Below are 16,542 nucleotides of genomic sequence, written 5' to 3'. Positions count from 1 at the left end.
ATGAGTGAATGACGACATGAATAACTGATGCTATCTCCTCTTCTACTCCTCTCTTGGTTCTTCCTCCTAACATGTGAGTTATACAGTCTTTCAACTAATAATTAAATAAGTCATAGTACTGGGATTACAAAATGAACACTCTATAACGTCAAGGTTCTGTGAACTCACAGTCCACCTAAGAAAACATGCTTTTTAAAAGAGGATTCAGGAGCTGAAAAGATGGCTTGGCAGTTAAGAGAGTGTATTACTCTTATGGAGAACCCAAATTCTGTTCCCAGCACAAGCTCCAATAACTACAGATCCAGTAGATCTTCTGCCCTCTTCTGGTCTCCATGGACACTGCACCCATGTGTACAGACTCACATATGTACACATCATTTAAAATAAAATATTTAAAAAAAAATTTTTAAGGAAAATGAGGCAGATGATCATGCTGTCCATCCCATTCTCCTTCTTACCTTCTTTCTTGGTAACAGAAATCTGGTTTTGTGCTCAGCTGAAATGTTTTAATTTTTATAGCCTTCTTTACAGATGTGAATTATTAGTTAGGCCTATGATGTATAAATAGAAGTTGTGCAGGATTACTAGGAAATCAACTCCTTTGTGAGCTAGTCGTGATCTACTGTCTGCCTCAAGCTTTATTACTGCCTAAAGCATGGGTGTGGCTGCTGTAATGATCCAAGAGTCTTATGGCATCATATAAGCTCAACATCCTGCTAAAGAAGACAACAGAAGGAGGCAAAGAAGAGCAGATCTAAGGACCAAACTACTTACCTTCAGATTTCTTTTCTGTGGGAGAGAAGTGGCAGGTCTCCTACTATTAGCCAAACTGCCAACTGATACAACAGCTAATTACAATATGATAGTGTTAGAAGTGTAAGAACAATAGGCAGTTAGAAGGATGGATTGTTCCCTGGGGGAGGGGTAGAAAGAACTTCCTAGAGAACATAACTGGAAAGCCAAGTGGTGATCAAGAGCCTGTGAAAGGGCTTATGATCTGATGATCTGTGAACGCTTGAGGTGAAGCAGAGGACTCTGGGAGGATAGATGATTGCCTAAAAACTTCCTGGTTTTGATTTAGAAGGACAGTTTGGTATTAAGCATAGGAAAATATGGAAGCCTTTGAAATTTGAAGAAGTATTAATAATTCCCTTATAGGGTCTTGTGTAGCCTCAGCTGTGTTGCTAAAGGTAGCACTGTATGTCTGCTCCTTCAGACCCCTCCTCCCAAGTGCTGGGGATGCAGATGTGTCATGTGCCAGGTGTTGCATAAATTGTTAGAAGGACTTATTAATTTAAAAAAAAACAAAAACAAAAAAAACCCTGGAGCCAGGTACTGGGGTGAATGCTGGAAGATCAGAGGAGAAGCAGAACAAGCCACAGCTTCCTCGCCTCGCCAATTCCTCAGCCGATCCTGTTTCCTCAGACTAGAAGCCTCTGTGTCCTTATCCGGAATGAATCTCTGCTGAACTGTTGCTCAAAAGCCTAAAAGATTAACCAGCCAAATGCTGCTAGTTTCTGGTCTTCACATCTTATATACCTTTCTGCTTCCTGGCATCACTTCCTGGGATTCAAGGCGTGAGTCACCATGCCTGGCTGTTTCCAGTGTGGCTTTGAACTCACAGAGATCCGAATGGATCTCTGCCTCCCAAGTGATAGGATTAAAGGCATGTGTGCCACCATTTTCTGGCCTCTGTATTTAGTGGCTTTTCTGTTCTCTGACCCCAGAAAAGTTTATTAGGGTGCACAATATTTGGGGGACACCATCACCACAGCCAGGCTTTGTGTGACACTGAGGCCCAGGTTTTGTGCTCATTAGGTCAGCACTCTAGCTGGGGCAACAGTTGTACATTTTTGCCTTCATGTATGTGTTCCTTCTTTGAGAAGAAAATAATAGTTTTTCTTGTATTATTTTTACTGATTCAAATGCTCGGTCCCTTTGTTCAGAATGTATAAATGTGGAAATTTAGAGATCCTCAGTCCACAGCCAGAATTGCCATGCCCTCCACTTGGCCACTGTTGTGAGTTTAGAAGGAAAAGAAATCACACTTCCTACCCTTATTAGTATATATGTGTTAAACAAGTAACAGCAGCATCTTCCCAGGCCTAGTAAAAGCCTTCTTCACGTGCTAAAGGCCTATGAATAGCAACCTATGAATGTTGTGGTGTGTTTAACCAATGAAAAAGTCTTTAGAGAAAAACCAACATTCCTTTAAAATTGGAGAAGGACTTTAAAATTGAAGAAGAGTTTCTTCTTAAAATTTAAAGTTCAGTGCTGGACATGATGGCAAATGCCTGTGATCCCAGCACTCAGGAGGCTAAGGAAGCAGAGCTCTAAGAATTCAAGGACAGCCTGGTCTGGTGAGTTCTTGGCCAGCCAGGGATACATAGGAAGACCCTGTCTCAGAATAATTTTTTAGTTACTAAATTACAACAGCTTTAATGCCCCCCCCCAATAATAGGACAGGAAGATAACAGTCAATGTATTTTGCCAAGCATTAAAGTACAACATGAAAAAAAATGAAGCATGAGCTACAAATAGAAACTATAACAGCTTAAACCAAAAGGAATCTGTTCAAATATATTCAGAAATGGAATTTAAAATATTGGGCCCTTCCTTAGATGAAGGTTACTTAAAAGGATAATCCCACGAAAATTAAAAAGTCTTGATCCTTTCATTATGAGCTGGAGAATGGATTTGGGTAGTTGAGATTAAGATGGGGGATTCTACCAGAGCCTATTTTAGGTTTAGAACATTGTGGGAAACAGTAAAAGAGGGACCAGATGTTTATGAAGTAAACACACACAGTGAAATCTGAGCTGGGCAGCATTCTTTCAAGCCAGATGCCACTCTTGAGTCTCCCTACACCTCTGCAATACTGTAATTGAGTTCCATAATGATGACCCTGGTGTGACTTCTGAGTCCCAGCAGGAAGACTGAATTACGTTCTGCTTTGCCTTCATGTATTTAATTATAGTTTTATTAGCTGCAAGCAAGGAACTACGATCTGTCTTATAGCACTGCTAGACTGACCAGAGGCTCCTCCTCAGAAGTCCAGCTGTCACTACCAGCCAAGTTTACAGTCCAAGGAGGGAAAAACTGGAAAGCTAGGAGAGTGCAACAGTTACTAAAGTGGGGGGATTATCATGGCAAGAGTCGTTAGCACAACATAATGTTAGCGTCCTGCCACATTGTAAGAGAATTGTCACAGGTGTGCTCATGACTAATAACTAGCAGGTAGCGATTCCTTTAATAACTACAACGCCTCATGTGTTGTCACAAGCAACCACAGGAGTATATTTAAACACACACTTTAAATGCACGTTTCATATGCACTCACTCAGACAGACACACGGATACAAGTTTTAAAATCTTTAATCAAGGGAGCTCTGGAAGATGACAGTAAACAGTTGACTGGGAAGATGAGCTGCAGTGATCTGTGGGAAGCACCCCGGGAGCATGCGCTGCACTGCTGTGGTATCACTATCCGGATGCTCCTAAGTGAGGAGATGTTTTCATCACAAAAAGTGATTGATGTTTTCTATTTCATTACATCTTGTGCTTACCCTTTTCCCAAATGCTTGCACATCCTTATACCAGTGCTTGACCCATGCTGGGGCGGGCTTTCAGTGATGCCGCTGCTTTTGAGTCAACCATGCTCCCATAAGTAACCCCAATAAAAGTTCAATGGCTCTCCAGGTTGGACTTTGGTGCAGTTGTTACCTTGGTCTGCCACGGGTTCCCTTTCTGGGGTGAGTAGACCTGTGTGTTGTGTCTCCCCCGAAGTCTCTCACATAGCAGTGAGACATTCAGCCAAACATACAGGGGTGGGAGATGGGGGCTGGCAGTGGGGAGTAGGGAGTGGGATGGGGTTTAGGTAAGGCTTTAAGATAGCCCCACTCTAGGCATATAATACTCAGAGCTGCTGATTCTATTGTGTATTCTCTACTTCCTTCTGTGGCTTCACTCCTGTAATTTACTTCTCCAGACAGAGTGGGTGAGTTTCTTGTATCTGAAATAATGGAACCAGAGGTATTTGTGTTTCCTATTTCAGGTCTGGGGAAATCTGTAATATTCTAATGTGCATAATGACATATCTTCTGAGTGGGACCCACACACTAACACAAAGCTCATTGGCTTCATATACCATATCTATACAGAGCCTGGAGATGAACTTAGATGGTACTGGGAACAACTTTAAACAGGACATGGACTGTGTAACTGAAAAATCAGAAAACATTATTTGTAAAATCACATTGACCTGAGGGAGCTCTGGACTTAGGGTCTTCATGGATTAGGGGGATACTTGATCTGTGTTATTTATGAGCATTGTTTCCCCCACAGTATAATTATCTTGTGAGTTCTGGAGGTCACTAGAGCTTTACAACAAAGGAACAAACAGAGTTGAAACTCTAAGACAGAGTAGCCTCATGTTGCTTGTTGCCATCAACAATAAAAACAGGAAACTGGAGTTGGAGAAGACGGCTCAGAGGTTAAGAGAACTTGCTGCTTTTGCAGAGGACCTGGATTTGATTCCCAGCACTGGCAAGGCAGCTCACACCAGTCTGTACTCCAGTTCCAGAGAATTTGACACCCTCTTCCTGGCCACCTCAGGCCATGCGTACATGTGGTGTGTATAGAACACATTCAGGCAAACACTCATTCATATGAAATAAACAATCTTTTTTAAAAAACGGGGACACCCACCCTCTTACAGGTCTCGAGAGCATAGGAAGCAGAAGCAGAGCAGAGTATTGCTTGGCTCTCTCTAGAAACCAGTCACTTCTGTCCATCGGACTTCTCAGAGGAAGCACTTTTCCTCTCAAGGCAAGGATGTTTTCACTTTTGCCTTTAAAATTGTTGCCACTGGATATTCTCTGGGGACATCGTAGTTCAAACAAAACCACTATTTATTAGGATGCAAGTGTTGGAGGTCACAGAAAGAGTAAGGTGGGGTCTTCTCTCCTCTTTTGTAACAAGAAAGCAGTATCAACCAGGTTATGGAAATCCCTGGAGGTGAGATGGAATCCCGACCAGCCACCATGCAGATAAAAATAATGGGGCAAGAGGTAGCTTTTAGAAAAGTTCTGTAAGTTAAAAAAATAAATAAGATAAGATTCAATACTAGAGCTGAAGTTTCAGACTTGACTATTGGCAACACGGAAGCCTGAGGCTACCCGGGAGAAAAGCCGGGAGACCAAGGGCTGTGCTAGTTAAGGCAGAGAGAGGGTTTTCATTGAGGTATTTCTGGAGCACTGGCGTTGAAAAGGGGAAGTCTGTTTTGCACATAGGCATTTTCCTCCATGAACTCATGGGCACATTTGGGATGTATTTTAGGCACAGTGTATGATTAATATGGATGAATAAAACATAAACCTCTCGACGTGAAGGGAAACCGATTGCATTTGAGCCCCTAACTTGCCAGCACAAACAGTTATGTAGATAGACGAGAGAGTATGAATGAGGAGGGCAGGTGGGCTCAGAAGAGCTTGGAACGCTGTGGGGACGGGACTGTCGCCCCTCTGGAGCACGGACATCCTACTATTCTTTTCTGTTATTCCCACCCACTTCCTGATAGCCAGAGGGGTGCTACGAGAGATGCCTGAGTTAGATTTTTGTCTAAATAGACAAAAAGCAAATTTATGAATATTTCAGAGCTCTCTCCAGAAACTCAAGCCTGAACAAGATGGGCGTCAGAAGGACAGAATATCTGAGGATGAAAACTTCTGGCATCTGAGGATGTTGTTTGTTGGTTTTTATCCCTTCATCTCTCCCAGCTACCCAAAGCCCATCCTTGATGGAGGAAGACGAAATGCCAGGAATGGCTCCAATCAGGTTGGAAAGTTCATGCTTATCCTGGAAGCTCCAGTGCCAACTTGGAGCAATTTGATCTGTTTGGACCTCAGTTTCTGCAAATATAACAGAATGATGGAAATGAACACTACCAACAGGGTAGTTGAAGGATTAACTGTTTCACTCCGTATATGCTCTCCAGGCATGCATATTAGTCACTTCTCATTCCTGTAACCAAATACCTGACATTAAGCAATGTTAGGGAGGGAGGCTCTAATTTGGCTCCCAGTGTGAGGGAATAGAGCCCATCCTAGCAAGGACGTATGGCGGCAGGAATGTAAGGCTGCTGCTCACGTGTCGTCTGAAGTCAGGAAGCAGAAAGAAAGCTGACACCTCATACTTGAAAAGTTTTTGCACCCCGATAAGCCTTTCCAGCAACACAGCAATCCAAATCAGACCAAATTAGAAAAAGCTCTGGTTTAATGGGTAAAGTGTTTCTGGGTGATTCTCTGACCCCCTAGAGAGGAGACAGGGACGGGAGACCAAAAAACCACATATCTGTTTTCTGGAGTGCAGTTTAAATACCCTGTGGAGTGGTCTTGAGCATCTCTGGGGGAGGAGCCGTGTTTGGTGGGGCAGGGTCTGGGCAGAGAGGTGGGGCTTCCACCAGAACAATACTCAGCTTACTTTGTTCTAATTCAGGGGAGGACCCCAGCTTATGGAGGGTGCAGCTTACATTCAGGGTGGATCTTCACCCTCAATCAATTCTCCCTGGAAACATCCTCACAGAAGCACACAGAGGTCTGTCTCCCAGGTGGTTCCAAACCAGTCAAGCTGGCCACGATAATGAACATCACAGCTGTCCTCAGTCCATCGACTGAACCAGTGGCTTCTGGTGGAGAGCTGGTGCTTCTGGTGGGAGCCATCCCTTATTTAGTGGTGACACGAGGGGTCCGGGGTAAGACCAGAAACCAAACATCTTAGTTAGGACCAGGGGAAGAGGAGACGTGGTGCCCTGGTTACGCTTCCCAGGGCACAGCAGCAGCAGCAGCAGATGCCTGTCAGTCTCCTCCCTCCACTCCCACCCTGCTCCCGAGCCTTATCAATTAGACTGAAACACTTCTTTCCGCACGGGCTTGTCTGGGGTTTTTCAATGAGAAGTGAAAAACCAGCTAGCTAATTTCTGCAGTGTGCCCTCATTATTGTAAAAATGAGTGCTTTATGCAGCATCTTAGCAGAGATGCATCCTGGCTGTTGGGAGTGACAGTTCTGTGTGGAGGGACAGTTGCTAGACAAGGATGAGGTGGGAGGGTCTCTGTGTTAACTGGCAAGGGCTGTTTCTCCCTATGTCGGGTTGGCTGTGAGGGTCATATCATATGGGGAAACTTTAATAATCATACTGAAAATTAAAAAAAAATATATATTTAGAGCTGGTATGTGTATGCAAAGGAGCACAGTAGAACTGCTGGCATGATGGCTCCGTTGTTGGGGTAGGTTTTTATTGTTCACAAAAGTGAGAAAATATCTAGAGGCGTCTGGAAGCGTCTAGAGCAGAGAGGAGTAGGCTGGATAGCCAGGGCTATCTGCACGAGAGTGTGGTGGGAGAGAACAATGGAGACGGTGAGATAGCAAGAGACAGAGAACAGAGAAGAGACGGGGTGGGGGAGCGAGAGGAACTGGGTTATAAGGAGGACAGGTAGCTGCGGGAGGGGAAGGCCAGGAGGCTAGAGTGGACTTTGAAAGGTATGCTGTTTAAGGGGAGAGGGACTGAGGGAGTCTGGAGGCAAGCATGGGCTTTGATATGTCGATAGGCAACACAGGTCTATCCAGAAGTAAGAGAATGACTCCCTTTAGCAGATGGGAAACAGTTTTACAAGTTCCTAAGGAATGCTGACCCAACCACCTTAAATCCTTCTATAGTCCAACTTGAGCTCATTTTCAGCTATATGGACAGCCTGAGATCTAACAGTGTGGAATTTCAAAGACAGACCTGTGCGATCATGATCATGAAGTGGAGCAGCTGTGTAAGGACTACATAGACACAGCCCGTGTGCTCGGCTCCTGAGGAGCCAGAAGCTGCCAGTAAAGATCCTTATCACAGCACAACCTAAGCTGGAAAATTTAGAATCAAATGTTACTGTCCCGGGAAGACATATGGAACTCACGGCATCCTCATTCTCTAGGGAAAGGGACATTTCATGCTGAACATTCTCACTTAGAATGTTCTAGCAAATGTCTAGTAACCTTTTCAACATACACCTACTTAATTAGGGTCTGAATTTACTTGAAACAGAATGAAAATAAGCAAAAACCAGCCTGGGGTTGGAGAGACAATTCAGCAGCTAAAGAGCATTGGCTGCTCTTGCAGATGACCCAGGTTCAGTTCCCAGCATCCACATGATAGCTCACAGCCATCTCTAACTCCAGTTCCAAGAGATCTGACAGTTTTCTAGCCTCCTCAGGTACAGGCATATACATGATGCACATGCACATATGTGCAGGCAAAACACTCATTCACATAAAAATTAAAAAATAAAAAACTTTAAAAACCCTTCTTTCCTAGTGTTCTCTTGTTCTTTCTCACTTAATTTACACAACTGTTATACTCTGTCTTGCTGACTTCCGTCTATTCGCAAATGATGTTGCAATAGCTCAAATGAGAGGACCTTCGTGGAGAATCTGGAGTTGTCATAGTACTCTTTTTAGAGCGTGTGTGATTAAGTGGTTTACAACCAATGGGAGAGTTTGTGTTTATTTTCACAAGTAAAGGAATCTTTGTTCCATTCTCAGCTTCAGAGGTGGGCTGACCCTGACCGTGACGGTGCCTTATGGTTTTCCGTGCACAGTTAGACCAAGCTCAGCTTTGAAAGCAACTGGAGGCCATTTCTGAGGTGGCCAACTATTGTGTTTCCGTGACTACAGAAGGCTCAACTGTCCAGAGAGAAACCAGAGTCTGCTGCAGCCAGATTCACAGAGAACAGCCCTCCATAGTTCATTACTTAAGGCAGGACTCAGTGGCCCCCAAGCTGGCCCCCATGAAGCTTTTCCCTCAAGAACAGGCATCTTCAGAAGCCATGTTGAAAGCAGTGAGGGAACCACCCAGCAAACTGGAGCAAAACCACAAGAAGAAGGGTGTGAATGTATGTTTGGAAGATGCAAAGACTTTTGGTACATTTGTTGGGACTCTGGAAGAGGGAGTTTTATTTCCTCTAAACTGATTTTATAAACCACTACAGTGAGAGTTCTTAAGGTTTGAGGTATTTCCCTTTCCTTAATGGTTGCCTCTGAATGTCTGGAAGCTGAAAAATGAAAAGTTGCTCTCTCCAAATTGCTCTCCCCAGTGTCCAGTCCCTCTCCACACCCCTTACATGCTGCCTCTCCCAATCTGGACCCCTCAGTGTAGGCAGTAATCAAACTCCCTGTGGTCCCTCCCCGACCATGAAAAGCTCAGTTCCTCAGCTCCTATCTTATCCTGGGAGAGATCATTCACATCAGTCTTGGCTCCCTTTCTCAACTTGTCCTTTTGTCTTCCTTCACATGGACACCTAGGAAAGGCAGAGGGCAGATGGAACAATCTTCAGTTCCTTTGCTTTTCAATCCCTCCTCTGTAACATGAATATCAAAGTCTTATTAATAAAATCAAACTCAGAGCCAGGTATTGGGATGAATGCTGGAAGATCAGAGAAGCAGAACAAGCCACAGCTACCTCACCTCACCAGTTCCTCAGCTGGTTTTGTTTCCTCGGACTGGATGCCTCTGAGTCCTCATCCAGAATGAATCTCAGCCGAACTGTGCTGCTCCAAAGCCTAAAAGCTTAACCAGCCAAATGCTAAACCAGCCAAATGCTTAACTAACTCTGGTACCTGGTTTTCATGCCTTATATATCTTTCTGTTCTCTGCCATCACTCCCTGGGATTAAAGGTGTGAGTCACCATGCCTGGCTGTTTCCAATGTGGCCTTGATCTCACAGAGATCCACCTAGCTCTGCCTCCCAAGTGCTGGGATTAAAGGAGTGTGCTACCACTGCCTATCCTGATGTTTAATATTGTGGCCGTCCTGTTCTCTGACCCCAGATAAGTTTATTTCAGCGAACACACAATATTTTGGGGAACACAATACCATCACACTCCTCCATGGTTCCCCAACTCTTACTTGTTACACACGGATAAAAGCAACCACATTAAAAGAAACAAAAGGCTTTGGTAAGTTCATTCATGAATACAATGTACAGTTATTTTATCTGCCTACGGTATGCTTTCCTTTCAACTCCACTCTCAACATTATGGCCCTCTGAGTCCAACCAGTGCTGCCTGGGTGAAGGACCATCTGCTGGAGCATGAGGGACCCACCAGGAGCCACACAGTTGAAGAAAACTGACTCTCCCTCCTCTAGCCACAACTGCCAATGGCTGCTCAGCTAGGGTGCGGTGGCTTCATGAGCCTGTTCCCCTCCTCCATGGAGTGTTGACTGGCTTGATGCTGTACATGTGTGTGTCGACAACCACAGCTACTGTGATCCACAAGGACAACAGCCTTGTCTAGAAAGTAGTACTTCACAATCTCCCCCACGTCCATCTCTCACAATCTTCCAGTCCCCTCCTGGATGATCCCTGAGCCTCAGGGAGGGGCTGGAGTGATATAGATATAACTTCAGGGCAGAGGTCTCCATGGCCACTTCTCTGCACTTTGACCAGTTGTGAGTCTGCATAAACCATCATTGGCTCCATAAGAAGCTCCTCGGATGAGGGGTGAAGGGATACGCTACCCCATGGATATAAGGATAACTAGTCAGAAGGCAGGTGAATATAGAAGTGACCACATTTGACTTGTGATCCACCTCAAAGGAGGGAGCCATAGGTTTTGGTGCTTTTGAACTGAAGAGCTCAGCTGTCTTCTTCAGACAACGAATTCACTCTGTACATTGTTTATTTCCTCTCCACAGCCTTCTGTGCCTTCTCTAATTGTCACCTATTAAAAATACAGTACAAACGATTTCTACTTAACAGCTCTTCCATTTGGTGCACTAAAGGACAACATCATCTTTTACTTTGCTGTGAGGATGAACCACATAAGGTAAACGAGTTCGTTTGAAATAACTTTGGAACCTGGCCAGATTTCTATTAGAAAATGAATTCCCAGCTTTTAGAACATGGTTCATTTTAAGTTGGCTATTTCCTCTGAGCTTTTGGTAACCAAAATCTTTTGATGTGGTGACATTAAGTCAGAGAGGCCTGCCTCAAGTTTTACCTTGCCTAATATTTTCATTGTGGAAATAAATGGAGTGGTTTGTTTCTTGTATCTCACTGTGTTGGCACAGCTTCCCAGGTATTTGGCAATGTGCAGTTGGTTATTGATAGTTTCCCGTAGTCAAGCAATGTATGGACACTGCAGTTTCCCATTCTGTCTGACCTCTCTGGTATGGACACAGAAAGCTGTCTTCTGGCCTGGCGTGGTCATGTGACCAGATATTTTTCACTAGAATCTGAGTGATTTGAAGAGCGTGTGCCTCATCTTTGTAAGAACAAAGGCCTGGCCAGGAGCTCATCTGTGTCAGTCAGCTCTCATGGTGACTGACAACCAGAGTCAGCCTAGAAGCCAGCTATGGACAAGCAGAGATACTGCCAGCCTTGGTCTTCACTCACTGAAGCTGCCACAGTACCTGTCTGGGGCTGTTACCAAGGAGACAAATAAACTTCATTGTTTAGAAGATGTTCTGTTTTTAATCGATACATAATAATTACCCACATTCCTGGGGTACTATGTGACATTTTAATACACAAATACAGTATGCAATGATCAAATTGGTGTAATACCATATGTAATGCCTCAAACATTTATTATTTCTTTGTGGTGAGACATTCTGTTACTCTCATCTAGCTGTTGTGAGACTCACAATGAATCACTATTAACCCACGTTAAACTCCTGGGTTTAGCATACCGAGACCTACCATTCCTCTCTCCTGATGAACCAGCATCTCCCTGGCCCCTTGCCACTATCCTTCCCATTCTCCGCCGAGACGTACTTCACTCTCTAGTTTGATGGCATCACTATTTTAGTGCCCACATGTGGGTAACATCATGTGATACTTGTTTGACTTGGTGTTCTTTGAGCCACTGACTTTAGGGGCACTCTTAAAGAACCTTGGCCAATGCACACTGTTACTATAAAAATAGTTTATGAAATATTCTATTGTAGTTTGTCTCAATAAGAATGGTTAAACTATATCAGCAAAAATCAATTTTCAGAAAACAGAACTCCAGGGGATGGGAGAGAGTCCCCTATCTCTAATTCTCAGAGATTAAGAGTGTATTGTTCTTCCAGAGGACTTGAGTTCAGTCCCCAGCACCCATGTCAAGTGGTTCACAATGTAACTCCAAGCTCTCAGTGATCTAACACCCCATCTTGGCCACACATGGCCTTTGTTCACACGGATACATATACACACACACACAAAAAAAAAAAAACAAATATAAGAACAATTTATTTTTAAAAAGGTCTTAAAAAAAGAAAAAAGGAAACAGAACCCTGGATATATCCAACTACTTTGCCTTGGTTCTGGTAATGATTTTTCTCTAAACATTTAAAACTAATTTAAGGTTGTATTCAAACAAAAGCGTATTTGCCAGGGCCAGCCATATTTCCCAAAGAGTTGGAATTTGCAGGATAATCTCTTCTGCCATTCATTATGCCTCTGAAAGGATACTAAACACACCTCAGAATCCATGTCTTGACTATAACAGCCATGAGAATCCTGTTCTAATTAGGGCCACATTCTACTTTGTAGCATGAATCTTAAATGTTCTTATTAATAAAACTCAAGGCCAGTTATTGGGGTGAATGCTGGAAGATCAGAGAAGCAGAACAAGCCACGGCTATCTCACCTTGCTAGTTCCTCAGGTGATCCTGTTTCCTCAGGCTGGAAGCTTCTGAGTCCTCCTCCACATGAATCTCAGCTGAACTGTGTTGCTCCAAAGCCTGAATGCTTAACCAACCAAATGCTTAACTAACTACATGCTTTTTTCTCCTTAGTTCCTGGTCCTCATGTTTTATATGCCTTTCTCTTTCTGCCCCCACTTCCTGGGATTAAAGGCTGGGTTTCTGGGATTAAAGGTGTGGGTCACCATGCTTAGCTGTTTCTAAAGTGGCCTTGAACTCAGAGATCCACCTGTCTCTGCCTCCCAAGTGCTGGGGCCACCACCGCCCAACTTCTGTTAGGGCTTACTCTTCCTATTTTCTAGCCACCATTTCTGGCTTTGTTCTAGTGGCTGTCTGTTCTCTGACCCCAGATATGTTTATTTCGGGGAACACACAATATTTCAGGGAACACAATACCCACCACACTACTTAGGATAAAATGCACCCTCAAGAAACAGTACTCATTCTGGGTCACTATTGATGGAGTAACAAAAGACACAGAAAGCAAGTTTAAGAAGTTAAACTGTAGGACTAGCAAGACTGACCGGCTGGTAAAGGACTTACGGCACAAGGCTATGGCCTGAGTTCAATAGCCAGAACCTATAGTGGAAGAAGAGAAACTCGTCCCTAAGGCTGTCCTCTAACCTCCACACACACATGGCCTGCACACACACAGCACACATACATGTGCATGCCCACACATGCCATGGCATGCACACACATAAGCACATGTACATGTGCATGCACACACATGCCATGGCATGCATACATATAAGCACATATACATGTGCATGCACACACACACTTTGACATACACACACACAAGCACACATACATGTGCATGCACATGGGCACACATGGTGATAACAAATAAAGTCATCTTTAAAATTAAAACAAGAAGAAATCTCATAATGGTTATTTTAAAAATAAGTATAGATTGGAACAAAGGTAAATTTGTAATTTTGTTTCTACTCACACCTAGTCCTCCCTAATGGTACTTCTTAGAAATAGCTGAATAATTTCTTGTGTAATTATTGGTTTTCTTTGCTTTTCTCATGCATCAAAATAACATAATTGATGATTTCATATGAAGGTTTTAGACAAGAACAATATAACAAATGAGAGCTAAAATGCACGGTACCAAGTTGGCCCAGGATCAAAAACTAAACATGCAGGCTCTGGGTGAGTGAGGGTAAAGCTTGTTCTCACAGCCCTGTGCGCCAAGAAGGAAGGGGCACAGAGAAATCTGTCTTTCGTCCGCTCAAAAGAACCAAGTCAGTACTAGAATGTTCTTAACGGAACTCTGTATTCCAAATGAGTTCTAAGAAACTACATTTATGTGGATAAAATAAACATCAACTACAGAAAAATAATTCTTCATATACTGTAGTGGCAATTCATCTTGCTTTTTAATTTGTTTATTTTATATGTATATAATGCATGTGTGACCATCAGAGGACAACTTGCCAGTCTAAGTTTTCTCCTTCCGCCTTGTGAGTCCTGGGGACGGAACTCAGGTTGTTAGGCTTAGTGGAAAGTGCCTTAACCATCACCAGCCCTTGTTTTAAATAAATGAAAAAAATCATAGATGCATATACACATACATACATATATGAACTCCCAGGCATCCTCCTGTCTCCACTTCCCATCTGGCTGTAAGAATGCTGGGATTTCACATTTAAGCTACAGTATTGGGTTTTACATCAGTCTGGGGATCTGGACTCAGCTCCTAATGCCTGCATGACAAGCCATCACCCCTGCCCCACAGCTTATTTTAACTCTGTCTTTCTGCATCAGAATTACTGTGGTAGTTATCTGAACATTGTATATTGGTGAAATTATTTAGGCCACTCCACGTAGTTAAAAGGGAGGTTTATTTTGTGGGGTAACTTACAAATGAAGGGGTAGGTTGCAGGGTCTGGCAAAGGTATAGCGCAGTCCGGTGGTGTTCTCTGGAGAACTCTGCTCGGTCTACCTCCAGCGTCCAGCGTCCCCAACCAAGAGCGCGACCTCCTCCTGATCCTTGGTCTTCCGCTCCCTCCTCTGCCCTGCCTTGTGGGCGTGATCATTACTGAAGCCTCAATGGGGGTTGGAACTTCCAGGCCAATGCTGGGTTGGCTATCTACTACATCTCCCCCTTTTGTCTAAATAAGAAAGTTCTAACCTAATACAAGACTATATACAAAGAGATGGTTATCAAATATTGTCCAGGAGTAATGAGGGATAATGACTTAGATAAGTTGGAATTACAATAAATGCAAACAATATCAAGCAAAAAACACATACTAAAATCCAGGGAAGTCTAGGGCATGGGTAGGTGGCATGTTACAAGGATCATTCCAAAAGGTGTACTATCCTAAAGAACCTGAGTCTAATACTTAATATATTCTATCTAAGATATTATATATGTGTAGTTAGAGTTTTCCTGCCTGGCCCAGTCAGGACAAATCTCTCTTACCCGCCAGTCCCACAGTCGCTCAGACCCAACCAAGAAAGCACACAGAAACTTACATTGTTTAGAAACTGTATGGCTGTGGCAGGCTTCTTGTTATCTGTTTCTTTTATCTTAAATTAACCCATTTCTGTTAGTCTATACTTTGCCACATGGCTTGTGGCTTACCAGTGTCTTTACATGTTGCTTTTCATGGCGGCGGCTGGCGGAGTCTCTCTCCAGCCTTTTACTTCCCAGAATTCTCTTCTCTCTTGTCCTGCCTATCCTTCCTGCCTGGCCACTGGCCAATCAGAACTTTATTTACATAGAGCGATATCCACAGCATATATGTATATATACTAACTTGTAACTATAACTGTTAATCTCCAACCTCATCAAAGACCTGAGAAGGAATATAATAATACCTGAGAAATGGGAGAAGGATGCAAGCAACTTTCAGGAGTCTTGCAAGAGTAGACAGAGACAGCTGGCAGCCTGGACAGTCACCTAATGTTTCTCAGTATCATTGGTGCATTCAAATTGGCTACAGGCCTAGAGTATCTGACAGACCATTTTCAGAAGCAGGAATTCTGAATGACCATCTTACCCTGTCTTGGCAAAGTATGGTGGTCGCTTTCCTTGTGTCCCGCTTGTCCTTTCAGGGCCAGGCAGGAAAACACAAACTACAATTGTACGTATAAAGATTTCTGCTTTGACCCAGTGCTGACATTTGTAGAACACTGTGACTCAGTAAACACGGTTTCCCTGGCTCTGGCGTACAGCTTCACCAAGGATCAGCTACAAAGCCAGCCACCAGAAGAGCAAGAGAGCATTTTGAAGCTTATTCTCAGCAGTCTGGAAAACAGAGCTTGAATGCTGGATTCAACCACTGTTCTCCTCTCCAAATACCAAGCTAGGCGTCAGCACCTTGCCTGAAATGGATGTTTATACTTGTTTCCCCCAAATCCACACTAGGTAAAATCTGTACCTTTAGGAAATTTCACTAAACACAACCCTTTATTTTAAATTGAAAATGAGGACAATCTTGAAGAGGAAACAAAATCTCAGCAGAGAGAGGGATGGACGTCTGAGGAATACATGCCGCAGGCACACTCTAAGAGCACACTTGGCACCTCCTGAGAGCCAAACTGGCCTGACACACATTTTGACCAAGAGCTGAGAAAGATTTTTTATACTTTAAGATTTTTTTTAATCCAGAGAATAATAGTTTGTGATACATGAAAATTGTATGAAATTCAAATGACTTGTGTTTATAAATAAATAGAGTTTCTCAGGGGCATGCAAATTTACTTGTCTCTTTTACATGGTGACAGAATTTTGCAGTTCTGACAGTGACTTAAACACAGGGCTTAAAACACTGACTATCTGTCCATTATTTTGCC

This window comes from Onychomys torridus, chromosome 3 (assembly GCF_903995425.1).
Source record: "Onychomys torridus chromosome 3, mOncTor1.1, whole genome shotgun sequence".
Taxonomy (NCBI): Eukaryota; Metazoa; Chordata; class Mammalia; order Rodentia; family Cricetidae; genus Onychomys; species Onychomys torridus.
The sequence above is the reverse complement of the archived record's forward strand: the minus strand, read 5'-3'. Positions refer to the sequence as shown.